General features: G+C 45.4%; 1 pseudogene; it reads right to left on the bottom strand.

The window, feature by feature from the left end:
* Positions 1 to 9,182: 9,182 nt before the first annotated feature.
* LOC103303068 (hydroxymethylglutaryl-CoA synthase, cytoplasmic-like) lies at positions 9,183 to 11,051 on the bottom strand (annotated as a pseudogene).
* Positions 11,052 to 12,228: the final 1,177 nt, after the last annotated feature.

Raw genomic sequence — 12,228 nt, 5'->3', positions numbered from 1 at the left:
AGTTCTCAGTGTTCTAGAGAATGCATAGGCCAGGGCGGCGGCGGGAATGGCCATTTGCTGGGCAGCTCTCTGGGCCGTGCAGTGCTGAGAGTGCGGTATTAGTGCTGATTTTACATGGCACCGTGGCCACGTGGCAAAACCCTGGTCCAATATTCACCCAGTAACAATGCGGTGTGATTCGGCTTCAAGGTCTCCTTCCCCCTTCTCCCTCCCCACCCCCCCCGCCACCGCTGCCCCCCAGCTTCTTTTCCCTTTGACCACTTGCCCACTGTGTTGGCTTTGTCCCCTCTCCTGGGGATCTCCCCACTGCTGACGCTCCTCTAGTTTCATTGTCCTTTTCTTTCTTTTTGGGGGGTATTTTTAAAAAATAAATATTGTTGTTATTGTCCTTTACAAAACTGTGATCTGTTATTTACTTCCTGTTTAAGAACCTTCAGCGTTTTGAGTGGCCCTAGTAGTGCCTATTTTCAGGGACGGCAAACCCACACGTCTTCAGGAGTCAGGCATGATGCAATCAGGGGCCAGGGTGGCGGCCCCATCGGAGAGTGCACGCCTGGCCAGGGGCCGTCCGTGGCGAGTGAAACGAGGAAGTGGTGCTGGCCAAGTGGCTGCTCCCTCATCCTGTCAGGCTCCTGCGCCCCTACGTGTCCCCCTCAGTGTAAGACCCCGTCCTGAGTGTCCCCAATCTGGCCTCGGCGTGCCTCCCAGCTTCCTCCCCAGGAACCAGTCACTGTCGACGCCTCTCTGTCCTTGGAAAGCGCTCCGTCCTGTCTCCTTGCCTGGTGCACGGTTTCTTGGCACTTTTATATCTGCTCCTCAAAAGCAACCAACCTCTGGGACCCAGGTCCAAGGTCACAGCATTGTTCCTGGTGGCAAGTATGCTGGAGCGCTTCCCTTGCTGCCCTTGGACTATGATCTCCTCACGGGCAGAAGCCGAGAGAATGGCAGCTGAAGTAGAGCCCTGACCATGAAGTAGGGGGTGCTAGCCATTAGTTCTCTCCCCATTCTCTTCTCCTTCGGCACCTCGTTTTGCAACTGCTCACTCAGCAATTGCTACATGAATGAATGAACAAATCAATCAAAGAAAAAATGGAACCCAGCCACTAATCTCGTGTCAGACACTGCTGATGTGGGCAAAGGGAGGAAGACGGCGGGTAAGCAAGCAACCCACCTAAATACAGCGTCAGGACCCAGCAGAGGCCTGCAGCGGGGGAGGGGGTCGAACTCCTGTGGGAGGCCTGAGGAAGGCGGGAGGCACAGGTGGCATTTCTGCTGCTGAGGCAGAGATGGCATTATCTCAGGGGGAGGAGCCTGCAGGAGAGGCTGGAGGGAGGGGAGCACTGGCATGCATGCTTGGGGAGGGGTCGGTGGTCTGGCTTCCATGGCAGGTGCAGGGGACAGAGGGTGCACCTGGGACGTTACTGTGATGGGTGGGCGTTGAACATTATGATAAGGACTTCTGGCTTCTTCGTGCTGGCAGCGTGTGGAGGAGGGGGTGTGGGGTTCAAGGCTTCTAGGAAGTGTATATTTAGAGGGTTGACTCTCATTGGGGTCCAGGGGGAAAGAGGACTTGAGGGAGAGAGAGGCAGTGGGGAGACTGGGCACGAAGTGTCCCCTGTGGCCCGAGCCAGAGCAGGGGGGTGGGCAGAAGTGGTGGACGCTGGATCTGTGAAGGGGGCTGAGCGGAGGGCTTGGGGAACCCTGTGTGAGGAGTGAGGGAAAGGGCCCCCGCTGGAAAGGGAGTTCACGTCTTTCAGCAACTCTTACGTCCCAGGCCCTGGTGCTGACACTCGGCACAGGTATCTTATTTATACGGACACCCTTTTTGCCTGGGAGGTGGGTAAAAAGCTTCCCTTTTTTATTAGAGGAAGTGGCTGAGCTTCAAGATCAAGGACCTACTCAAGGTCCTCAGTGAGGCAATGGGGGCACCAGATCGGCAAGCAGGTGTGTCTGGCTCCAAAGTCCCTGCAGTTCCTGCTGTACCCACCATGTCACCTTCCCCACCCCAGTAGCAGGGCCAGCTCTGAGCCAGGGAGCGGCTGGAAACCCCCCCCCCCCCCCGCCCGCCCTTTGCTCACCGGCTGGAGGTGGGAAGAATCAATTCTCCTCCGTGAGCCCCTGCCTCCCTCTACCCAGCTCTCCTTGCTGTAGGGTTTTCCTGCTCTGCACGAGGCCTTGGGCACGTATTGCTGGGAACCACAAGGTTTTCCTCTTCGACCAGAAAGGGCCAGTGTCTCCCAGAATGCATTCCTTTTCCTCTTGAGGATACTGTTTCCTCAGAAACACTGGGCCCTTGGATGGAGGGTCAGGGTGGGGCAGGCAGGGGAGGCCGCACTGGTGCCTGGGTCACAGGGTCACAGGGTTGGGCAGAAGGCTGTCTGCAAGACAGGCTGTGAGTCAGGGAGTGCACGGGCCTCCTGGCTCCTTAGCTGAGGAAATGGTTGGGGGGACTGTCCGCCCCCTCCTCTAACTTCTGCTTGGGCCCCTAGGGCCAGCCGCTCAGCCCTCCAATACCATGTATTCTAACACCTCACTTGAGCTGTGGCTAGATCCAAATGCCCCTACACCCCCCTTTACCACTGGCACTTCCAGTATGGCTCTGGGAAGCTCCGGTTAGGAGCCGGCTGCTAATTCTGATTAGAGGGATGGAGGGGGAGCCTTCCATCCTCCTCTTCCCCACCCCAGGGCCCCTGCTGCCTGGGTGACCTCAGTGTCCCCCGAAACCCCCGGCTGGAGAGGGTGAGGAGCAGAGTTGAGAATCGGCCCTTTCTAGATGGCTCAGGTGCAGGAAGAGATGGTGGGGCCCCTGCAAGAAGGCAAGAGCCAGGGCCTGCAGCCTCGGAGGTTTGTAAGAACCGGGGGCTGGTGGCGGGGCTGACGCTGACGCTGTCCCTGGGCCAGGGCCTCCTCCAGTCCCACTCAGGCCCCCTCCTCGGCTCTCCGCCTCCCTAGCTCAGCACAGCCCCTGAAGATGAGCTGGGCCCAGAGCAGGCAGGCCGGCTCCCGGCCTTAGAACCCGCAGTGCTTCAGGTGTGTTCATGCACAGCCGCACAATGTGCTTCCTCCTGCTCTTGGTAATTTGGTAACAAACATGGCAAACCCGTAAGTCTCCTCCTGAGCTTTTCATGTAGTTACAAAGTTGTATTTGCCGTCTCCTTCCATCTTTTCACATGCATATTTGAAACAATTAGTCAGATGAATGATAATCACATCTTGGAAAGCTGAGCGAGAGGGGACAACTTTGAAGGCTGAGGTGTCTGGGTCCCTGAGGGTGACCCCCTGAGCAGGGTGAGCACTGAGACTCGCCAGCACAGGCTCTGGACAGAGCAGGGCAGGCCGGGATTTGGCCAATGCAAAGTGCATTTAACCATTGCGTGTCTTATTCTCTCAGTAATCTGTCTCTCACTGAGCTCTCCTGGGGCACTGGGAAGGGAATCTGTTCGAACGCTTAATTAAACTTCTCTGTTTCTAATCTCGTGCTGATTTTGTGCAAATAGAAAGCATGGGAAATGCAAATGGCAGCTGCTTCACATAAAAGGTTTGTTTGCAACAGGTGTGGTCAAGTCTGCAAGCTAAGTGGGCCTCTAGAGAGACACGGGGAAGGGCTCTGCGCATGGCTGGGACTGACCCTGCCGCCTCTGCTCTCCAGGACCAGGAAGGATGGAGGGATGCGAGGGAGGGGCCGGGGCAGTCCGGACCGAAACACTCTTTTTCCGGCAGGAACCAGCCAGTCTTGCTTATCAGGAGGGACGGGAAGTGGGTTTTCCTGAGGCCCTGAGCCCTGGCCAGCTGGCTGGGTCCGGGTCAGGGCGGTCATCACAGCCTCTGGACAGGCAGGTAGGTTGCTGGTAGTCTTTCCCTCCAATGCAAGAGACACCTTGTCATGACTTTGTAAGCAAAGCAGAGTGTTGAAGGTATGTGGTCTATGGAAGTTCTAATTCATATTTTCCTCGTCTTTCCCTGCCCCTAGGTGGTCATGCATGTTTAAGTATGTGCAGTTACAGCATCACTGGCATTCATTCCTTGGGCCTGAGATTTTATAGACTAACCCACACCAGGGTGATCCTGGGCCCATCCCTAGAACTGTCTTGCGGCATAGTGAAAGGAAAAAAAATTGGAAGCATGTGGAGAGGAATTTGCCTTCGAGCTGTAACGTTTTTCTCATTTCTAAAATAAGGAGGATGCCTATTGCATAGGATTTTAGTTTAACTTACCTACAGTACTGGACCCTCCACTGTGAGTGGTCTCCTACCAGCTCCATCTCTCCGAATTGAGAGCAGCAGCTATAAACTAGAAGAGGCTCAAAGAGAAAAACAATCACCAATTTCATCTGCCATTTCCCCAGAAATGTGCCCTGGCCACCTGAGGCCACAGGGCACCTCTGTTCTGTCCAGATTGGCTCTGTAGCTTCCCATCGAGAGGGAGGACTTCCTCTTTTACTGGGGTCAGGGGGAAACGGCTGCAGGCAGGTGATGAGTGGCACCTCAGGAAGGAAAGTAGAGCTCAGACGTGTCAGCAATGCAGCCTTGAACTATGAGACATGAACTGTGAGATTCTTGGTTTACCTTCTGTTTCATCATCATTATTCTGCTATTCCATTTATTTCCCTACTAGAGGCAAGGGGCTCGGCCCTCACAGCCCCGGCTTCATCTGGAAGGTTCTTCGGCTGTCTGGTCTAATTAGCATATTATGCTTTTATTATTATAGATTATGATTGATAGAAAACCCTTAACCGAAGAAGGTTCTAACAATGGAGGTAGCAAGAAAATGGGGTGCCACGGAGCTATTTTTTTTTTTTTAGTTTATCTCTAATTATAGTTGACATACAATATTAGATTAGTTTCAGGTGTAAAACATAGTGATTCAACAATTATATTTTATGAAGTGATCACCACCGCAAGTCTAGTACTCATCTGTCACCAATATATTATTAACTAGATTCCCTTTACATCCCTATGACTTATTTTATAACTGGAAGTTTATACTTCTTAATCCCCTTCCTTCTTTTTATTGTTTTTCATCCTCCATCCCCCTTCCCTCTGGCAGCCATAAGTCTGTTCTCTGTATCTGTGAGTTTGTTTCACTTTGCTCATTTGTTTTGCTTTTTAGATTTCACATATAAGTGAAATCATATTATATTTGTCTTTCTCTGTCCAACTTATTTCACTTGACATAATACTCTCTACGTCTACCCATGTTATTGCAAATGACAAGATTCCATTCTTTTTTATGGCCATGTAATATTCAATTATATATGTACCACATCTTCTTTATTCATCTAGCAATGGACTCCTAGGTTGCTTCCATATCTTGTTTTTTGTAAACAATGTCGCAGTGAACATAGCAGTGCATACATCTTTTCAAATTATTTTTCTTCACATAAATACCAGAAGAGAAATTGCTGGATCATAAGGTAGTTTTATTTTATTTTTTTATTTTTGAGGAACCTCCATACTGTCTTCCACACTGGCTGCAGTAATTTACATTCTTTTTTTTTTTTTTTCAATATATTTTATTGATTTTTTACAGAGAGGAAGAGAGAGGGATAGAGAGCTAGAAACATGGATGAGAGAGAAACATCGATCAGCTGCCTCTTGCACACCCCCTACTGGGGATGTGCCCGCAACCAAGGTACATGCCCTTGACCAGAATCGAACCTGGGACCTTTCAGTCCGCAGGCCGATGCTCTATCCACTGAGCCAAACCGGTTTCGGCAATTTACATTCTTAACAACAGTGCACAAGCGGTCTCTTTTTCTCATCCTGCTGCACTTGCTACTTGTCTTTTTGATAAGAGCTATTCTGACACGTGTGAGGTGATATCTCATTGTGGTTTTAATATGAATTTCTCTGATGTTTAGTGATGTTGAGCATCTTTTCATGTGTCTATTGGCCATTTGTATGTCTTCTTTGGAAAAATGCCCATTTCTTAATTGAATTGTTTGGTTTTTGATGTTGAGTTGTATGAATTCTTTATATATTTAGGATAGTAACCTCTTATCATATATATGATTTGCTAATATTTTCTCCCCTTCAGTAAGTTTCCTTTTTGTCTTGTTGATGGTTTCCTTCACTGTGCAAAAACCTTTTAGATTTATTTAGTCCCATTTGTTTGTTTTTGCTTATGTTGCTTTTGTCCAAGGAGATATATCTAAGAAATATTGCAAAGTCCAATGTCATAGACTTTACTGATTATGTTTTTTTTCTAGGAGTTTTATGTTTTCAAGTCTCACATTTAAGTCTTTAATCCATTTTGTTGTGTTGTTGTTTATGCTGTAATAAAGTGGTCTAGTTTGATTTTTTTGGATGTATCTGTCCAGGTTTTTTCAACACTATTTATTGAAAAAAAAACTATCTTTCCCCACTGCATATTTTTGCCTCTTTCATAGTAGATTAATTGACTACTATTAAGTAGACATATATGTGAGGGTCATAGTAGATTAATTGACTACTATTAAGTAGACATATATGTGAGGGTTTATTTCTAGGTTCCCTATTCTGTTCCATTGTTCTATGTGTTTGTTCCAGTACCATTATCATACTTTTTGATTACTATAGCTTTGTACTATAGTTTGAAATCAGGTAGCATTGTACCTTAAACTTTGTTCTCTTTTCTCAACATTACTTTGGCTATTTGGGGTCTTTTGTGATTCCATATAAATTTTAGAATTATTTGTTTTATCTCTGAAAAATGACATCGGTATTTTGATAGGGATTGTATTGAATCCCCACATTGCTTTGGGTATTATGGACATTTAAATAGTATTCATTCTTCCCATTATAGAATATGGTATATCCTTCCATTTACTGGATATTCTTCAATTTCTGTCTTCAATGTCTTATAGTTTTCAGAGTACAGGTCTTAGTTAAATTTATTCCTAGGCATTTTATTCTTTTTATTTAATTGTAAATGAGATTATTTTCTTAATTTTTTCTGATAGTTTCTTATTAGTTTATAGAAATATAATAACTTGTGAATGCTAATTTTTTATCTTGCAACTTTACTGAATTAACTTATTAGTTTCAATAGTTTTTTGGTGGAATCATTAGGGTTTTCTATATATAGTATCACAAAATCTGAAATGGTGACAGTTTTAGGGTTTGCAATATATAGCTTATCATCTACAAGAGTGACAATTTTACTTGTTCCTTTTTAATTTGGGTACCTTTTATTTCATTTTCTTGTCTGATTTCTATGGCTAGGACTTCAATACTATGTTGAATAGAGTGGTAAAAGTAAACCTTGTTTTGTTCCTGATCTTAGGAAAAAGCTTTTTGATTTTCAACACTGAGTATGATGTTAGCTGTGGGTTAGCTGTGGGTTGTCATATATGGCCTTTATTAGATTGAGGTATATTCCTCTACACCCACTTTGTTGAGGTTTTTTTAAAAAATCATTAATGGATGTCGAATTTTTTCAAATAGTTTTTCTGAATCTGCTGAGATGATCATATGACTTTTATCCTTCATTTTTTTTAAGTAGTGTATTGCATTGATTGATTTGTGGATATTGAACCATCCTTGTTTCCCTGGAATAAATCCCACTTAATCATGGTATATGATCTTTTTTTTTTTTTTTTTTTTTGCCATATTTCTTTAAAATTTTTTTCAAAGTTATTCACCTCACTGTCAATAAGGTGCTTAGTTAATTCTGTGCCACTATTACTGGGCCTGCCCATTGCTGGCAATGGACTTTGAGAAAACCTATTTTCTGACACTCAAAAGTTAAATTACTCTTTTCAAAACATACTGAACTCCCAATACTTGTGAAAGTATTGCACGCACCAATTTCCCATCGACCTTTAAATCTGAACTTTTGTTATTAATCTGTATCAGTGGATGTTAAAATGAAGTCATCTTAACAAATGATGACTGTACAAAACAAAGTACAATCACTTAATGTTATACAAGAGTATTTTACACATATTACATTACACATTACCTTGCAATTTGAAACATTACATTTCATATTAACGTGTACATTTATTTTAGATAACAGAGACTTCACATATTTAACAGCAAATAAAGTTTTAAAAATTGAATTCTGTACATTAATTACAACCAGCTCTATTTTACAATCTATAAGGCTCATGTTAGTTCAGCACCAAAAACATCTACAGAACTGTCTAACCAGACTTATTCAGACCTTGTGATGGTTTTTTAAGGTGGACGTCTGAGAAAATGCTTCAAGATCCTACTTCCAGTTCTAAGTGGAATACTCATTTTGGCTGATCAAACTATGTAAAAGCTTGGGTTTTACCTTTTTATTTTCATTAAACAGATTTTTTTTTCAAAGGGGAAAGAATACTTTTATTAAGTTAGATGATCAATCTTCCAGTTGCATTTATTACACTGTCACACCAGAGTAACCAAGTGCCTAGCCCCTATCTTTCCTTAAAAATAGTTTTAGAAGGCAGCCACAAAAATATTTTATTTATTCTCCAAAATAAGGTACAAAGAAGGATTGCAGCGACGAGCTTCCTCATGCACAAGCTCCAGTAACATCTCGGTGTTGTTCAGCCTAGTCCAGCGTGGACGGACGCAAGGCAGACCTCGAGCCACACTCAGAGCTGAAAGTGTACCAGGCCGCCCCTCCCAGGCCTGCTCAGGGCCAGCCTCTCGCTCAGGGCCTTTGCAATTCCTCCTCACTGCCGCCTGGGCTGAAAGCCACAGTCCAGTTTACAGAACCAGCCACCCTCCCAACTCTTCTCTTCAGAATGTACAAAGTTTAGAAAAAGAATATGTTTGTCTTGCCATTTTCAAACAGGGTTTGTGCATATCACATGTAAGAGCACATTCCTTTTATTTTTTTCTTAGTTTTTACCTATGGTTTATTTTTTTTTTCTTTTATGGCTATTTAAATGTTTTTAAAATACCTTTATTACATATGTCCTCCTTTTTCCACCATTGACCCCCTCCAGCCTGCCCCCCTGTCCCAGGCCGTCACCACCCTATAGTCTGTGTCCATGGGTTATGCATATAGGACACAAGTTCTTTGGTTGATTACGTCCCGCCTACCCACCCTCCCCTGCCGTCCTTCCGAGATTCCGCACTCTGTTCCATGCTTCCATGTCTCTGGATCCAGAGCACATCCCTTAAACTAGAAACTTATTTTCAAAACACACAGGTGCTTTCAGTAATCTTGTTTGTTCAAAGTATAAAGTTCTTACACATTCAAAAAAATTAAAATTGAAGACCAGTACCTCTGCTCCTTTTTGCCAGAAGCATGCGACTCAACAAGCCACATTTAAAAACTAAGCTTCGTGCACACGAATGGCACGAGAGGTATGAAGTTTTGCAGAGCCCTAACGCCATGGAGTACAGTAAACGTTGGTTAGACTCAATAGGAAGCGTATCAGCAAGCTGAGCAAAGAGACTTTCCCAAGAACACGATAGTTTTCCAGGCTCCGTGTCAGTCACAAAATGTTGAGCAACATGTAATCCTTTAATATTGCCCTCAGACATCCCATTCCTGACCATTCGTGTGCAAACCCCCTCCTCACCCGGCCCCCTCGGGTCTTCCCCGCACAGCTCCCCGTTGCTAAGGACAGCTGCCTCCGGCTCTGCTGCTGTCCCTGGGAGTCGTCGTACTTTCTTAGCAGGACTTGGGCTGTGCTGGAATGCACAAGTCCTACTCCTTCGTCCAAAGTGTCGGCATTTGGAGTGGGTCGCCGGGCACAAGTTCTCCTGTGCTTTTCATCCACTCGAACCAGGTACCATGCTCCTTCAAAGAGGGACTCTGTGGAACTCTGGGGGATGCAGCTGACCAGGTGCGGAGTGTCCTCTCTGAGCTTCATGCTTTCTGCAAAGACAGCTGCTGTCACACACGTTCTTGAGTGGAGCCTCGATTTCCGATCACATAGACTTGCTGTTATTTTATCAAGAGCAGACCCTGGTGTGGCATCTTGGGTAACTTTAAGGGAGTGGAGGGTGGCAGCCAAGCCAGAGCCATAGGAGAACACGCCAGTCCTCTTCCCTGCCAGCTGCTGAGGCGAGTCCCGTGCAGGACAGAGGCGAGGGAGCCATGCACGGAAGACATGGCCATGTTTCCATTCTGACTGGATATGAGCCAAGATGCCTTCGTTTTCTGATTAAAGAGGCCAGAACCAGCCTTCATAAATGCCTTTTCCACGTCTCTATCAAAGTAGGTGTCTTCTAATTTAACATCCCCAAAGGCTTCCAGGCCACTGTAGATGCTATTTTTATCCGTGTTCTGGTCATTCAGGAAGTCATTCAGCATCATCTGAGCCAGGGATTTCTGAACCAGTTTACAGTAGGGTGAGTGGAAGATCATGACGCTGAAAGCATTCTAGGTAAAATCTCTATTTATGTCCCTCTTTCTGCCCCGGGGCATGGATCTTTTAATGGTAGACAGAGCAGCGGTCTGATGCGCTGAGGTGTCACTGGATGGAGAGTTTCCCATCTACTGTGGGACATTCAGAAAGCGGATCGGGCTTGTGGAAGTCATAGGCATGTTGCATGTGTGTCCCAAGAAGTCCTCCTTCAAAAGTCAGAGGAGCATTTGGCCCAATGATCAGAGCAATGTTTCTGACTGCTCCTGTGGCATATGCAGCAATATCTGCTGCAACTACCAGGGCACACCCTCCATCCCTCGAGCTGGACTCGATCCAGTTCACAGCACTGAAGACAGCGGCTGTGCCTCTGTAGCAGGCGTTTGTGGTGTCTATTCCTTTTAGATCCGTGTTCCCAGCCTCCTCAAAGAGCTGCATCAAATTGGTCTTCCCTGACTTGCATTTGTCCACGATTGTCTCTGTTCCAACTTCTAGCCGCCCAATGCGATCCTAAGAAAGGCGATTTCTCTCCATGAGATTCTGAACCACAGTCATGCAAAGAGCTGATATCTTCTCTGTCCGTGCAGAAGGCCATCCTGGCCTGGCCCAAGCCAATGGTATACTTTCCGGCACCCACACCTTCGTACTTTCCCATCTTGGCTTGATCAACATATTGAGAAGGAAAAGAGATCTATAGGCCAACCATCCCCACATCGTTTGGCCAGCAGGCTTCTGTATTCAAAGGAAGTGACCCAGGCATATGTAAGAGCTGTGTGAGGGACAAAGAACTTCCGTCTTCATGTCTGTTTCCTCCGTCAGGCACCAAAGGTGCCCGGGGGGCAGTGCAGGAAAGGGAGTGAGCCTCGAGGGCCCAGGGCACAGCGACTCTCCTCACCACGCCACCAGCTTTACAGCCGCCCACCCACTGGATTCGGCACCACCGGGAGGCCGTGTATGATCTTTCATTCACGCAGTGGAATTTGCTAATACTTCGTTGAGGATTTCTACACCAGGGGTATTGGCCTGTAATTTGTTTTTGGCAGTGTCTTTCTCTAGTTTTGGTATCGGGGTAATGCAGGCTTTGTGGAGGAAGTTTGGGAGCTTCCTCTCCACTTCCCTTTTTAGGAATAGTTTGAGAAGGACAGGTGTTCGTTCTTCTTTGAACATGTTGTAGAATTCACCTGTGAAGCTGTTTGGCCCTGGAGTTAGGTTTGTTGGGAGTTGTTTGATTACTGATTCAATTTCATTTCCAGTACTCAGTCTGTGTAGATTTTCTGTTTCTCCAGGATTTATGGAATTTTATATATTTCTAAATGTATTTCTAAGAATGTATCCATTTCTTTCTAGGTTATCCAATTTGTTGGTGTATACTTGTTTATAGTATTCTCTTATAATCCTTTGTATTTGTGTGGTGTTGATGTCACTTTTTTCATTTCTGATTTTATTTTGGCATTCTCTTTTTAAAAAATTTTTATTGAATTTATTGGGATGACATTGGTTAATAAAATTGTATAGGTTTCAGGGTACAATTCTGTAATACATCGTCTGTATTGTTTGTTCATCACCCCAAGTCAACTCCCCTTCCATCACCATTTATCCCCCCTCTACTGTCTCTTACCTCCCTCCACTCCCTTTCCCTCTGGTAATCACCATACTTCTGTCTGTGTCTATGAGTTGTTGTTTTTTTTTTCTTTGATTAATCCCTTCACCTTTTTCACCCAACTCCCCAACACCCCTCTCCTCTGACAGCTGTCAGTCTGTTCTCTGTATCTGTGACTCAATTTTTAATTTGTTCATTGCATTCCACATGTAAGTGAAATAATATTTGTCTTTCTCTGACCGAGTTATTTCACTTAGCATAATATTCTGTAGGTCCAACCATGCTATCCCAAGAGGTAAGATTTCCTTTTTTTTTTTTTTTTAAAGTGGAGTTGTAT

The sequence above is a fragment of the Eptesicus fuscus genome, chromosome 13 (assembly GCF_027574615.1).
Source record: "Eptesicus fuscus isolate TK198812 chromosome 13, DD_ASM_mEF_20220401, whole genome shotgun sequence".
Taxonomy (NCBI): domain Eukaryota; kingdom Metazoa; phylum Chordata; class Mammalia; order Chiroptera; family Vespertilionidae; genus Eptesicus; species Eptesicus fuscus.
The sequence above is the reverse complement of the archived record's forward strand: the minus strand, read 5'-3'. Positions and strand labels throughout refer to the sequence as shown.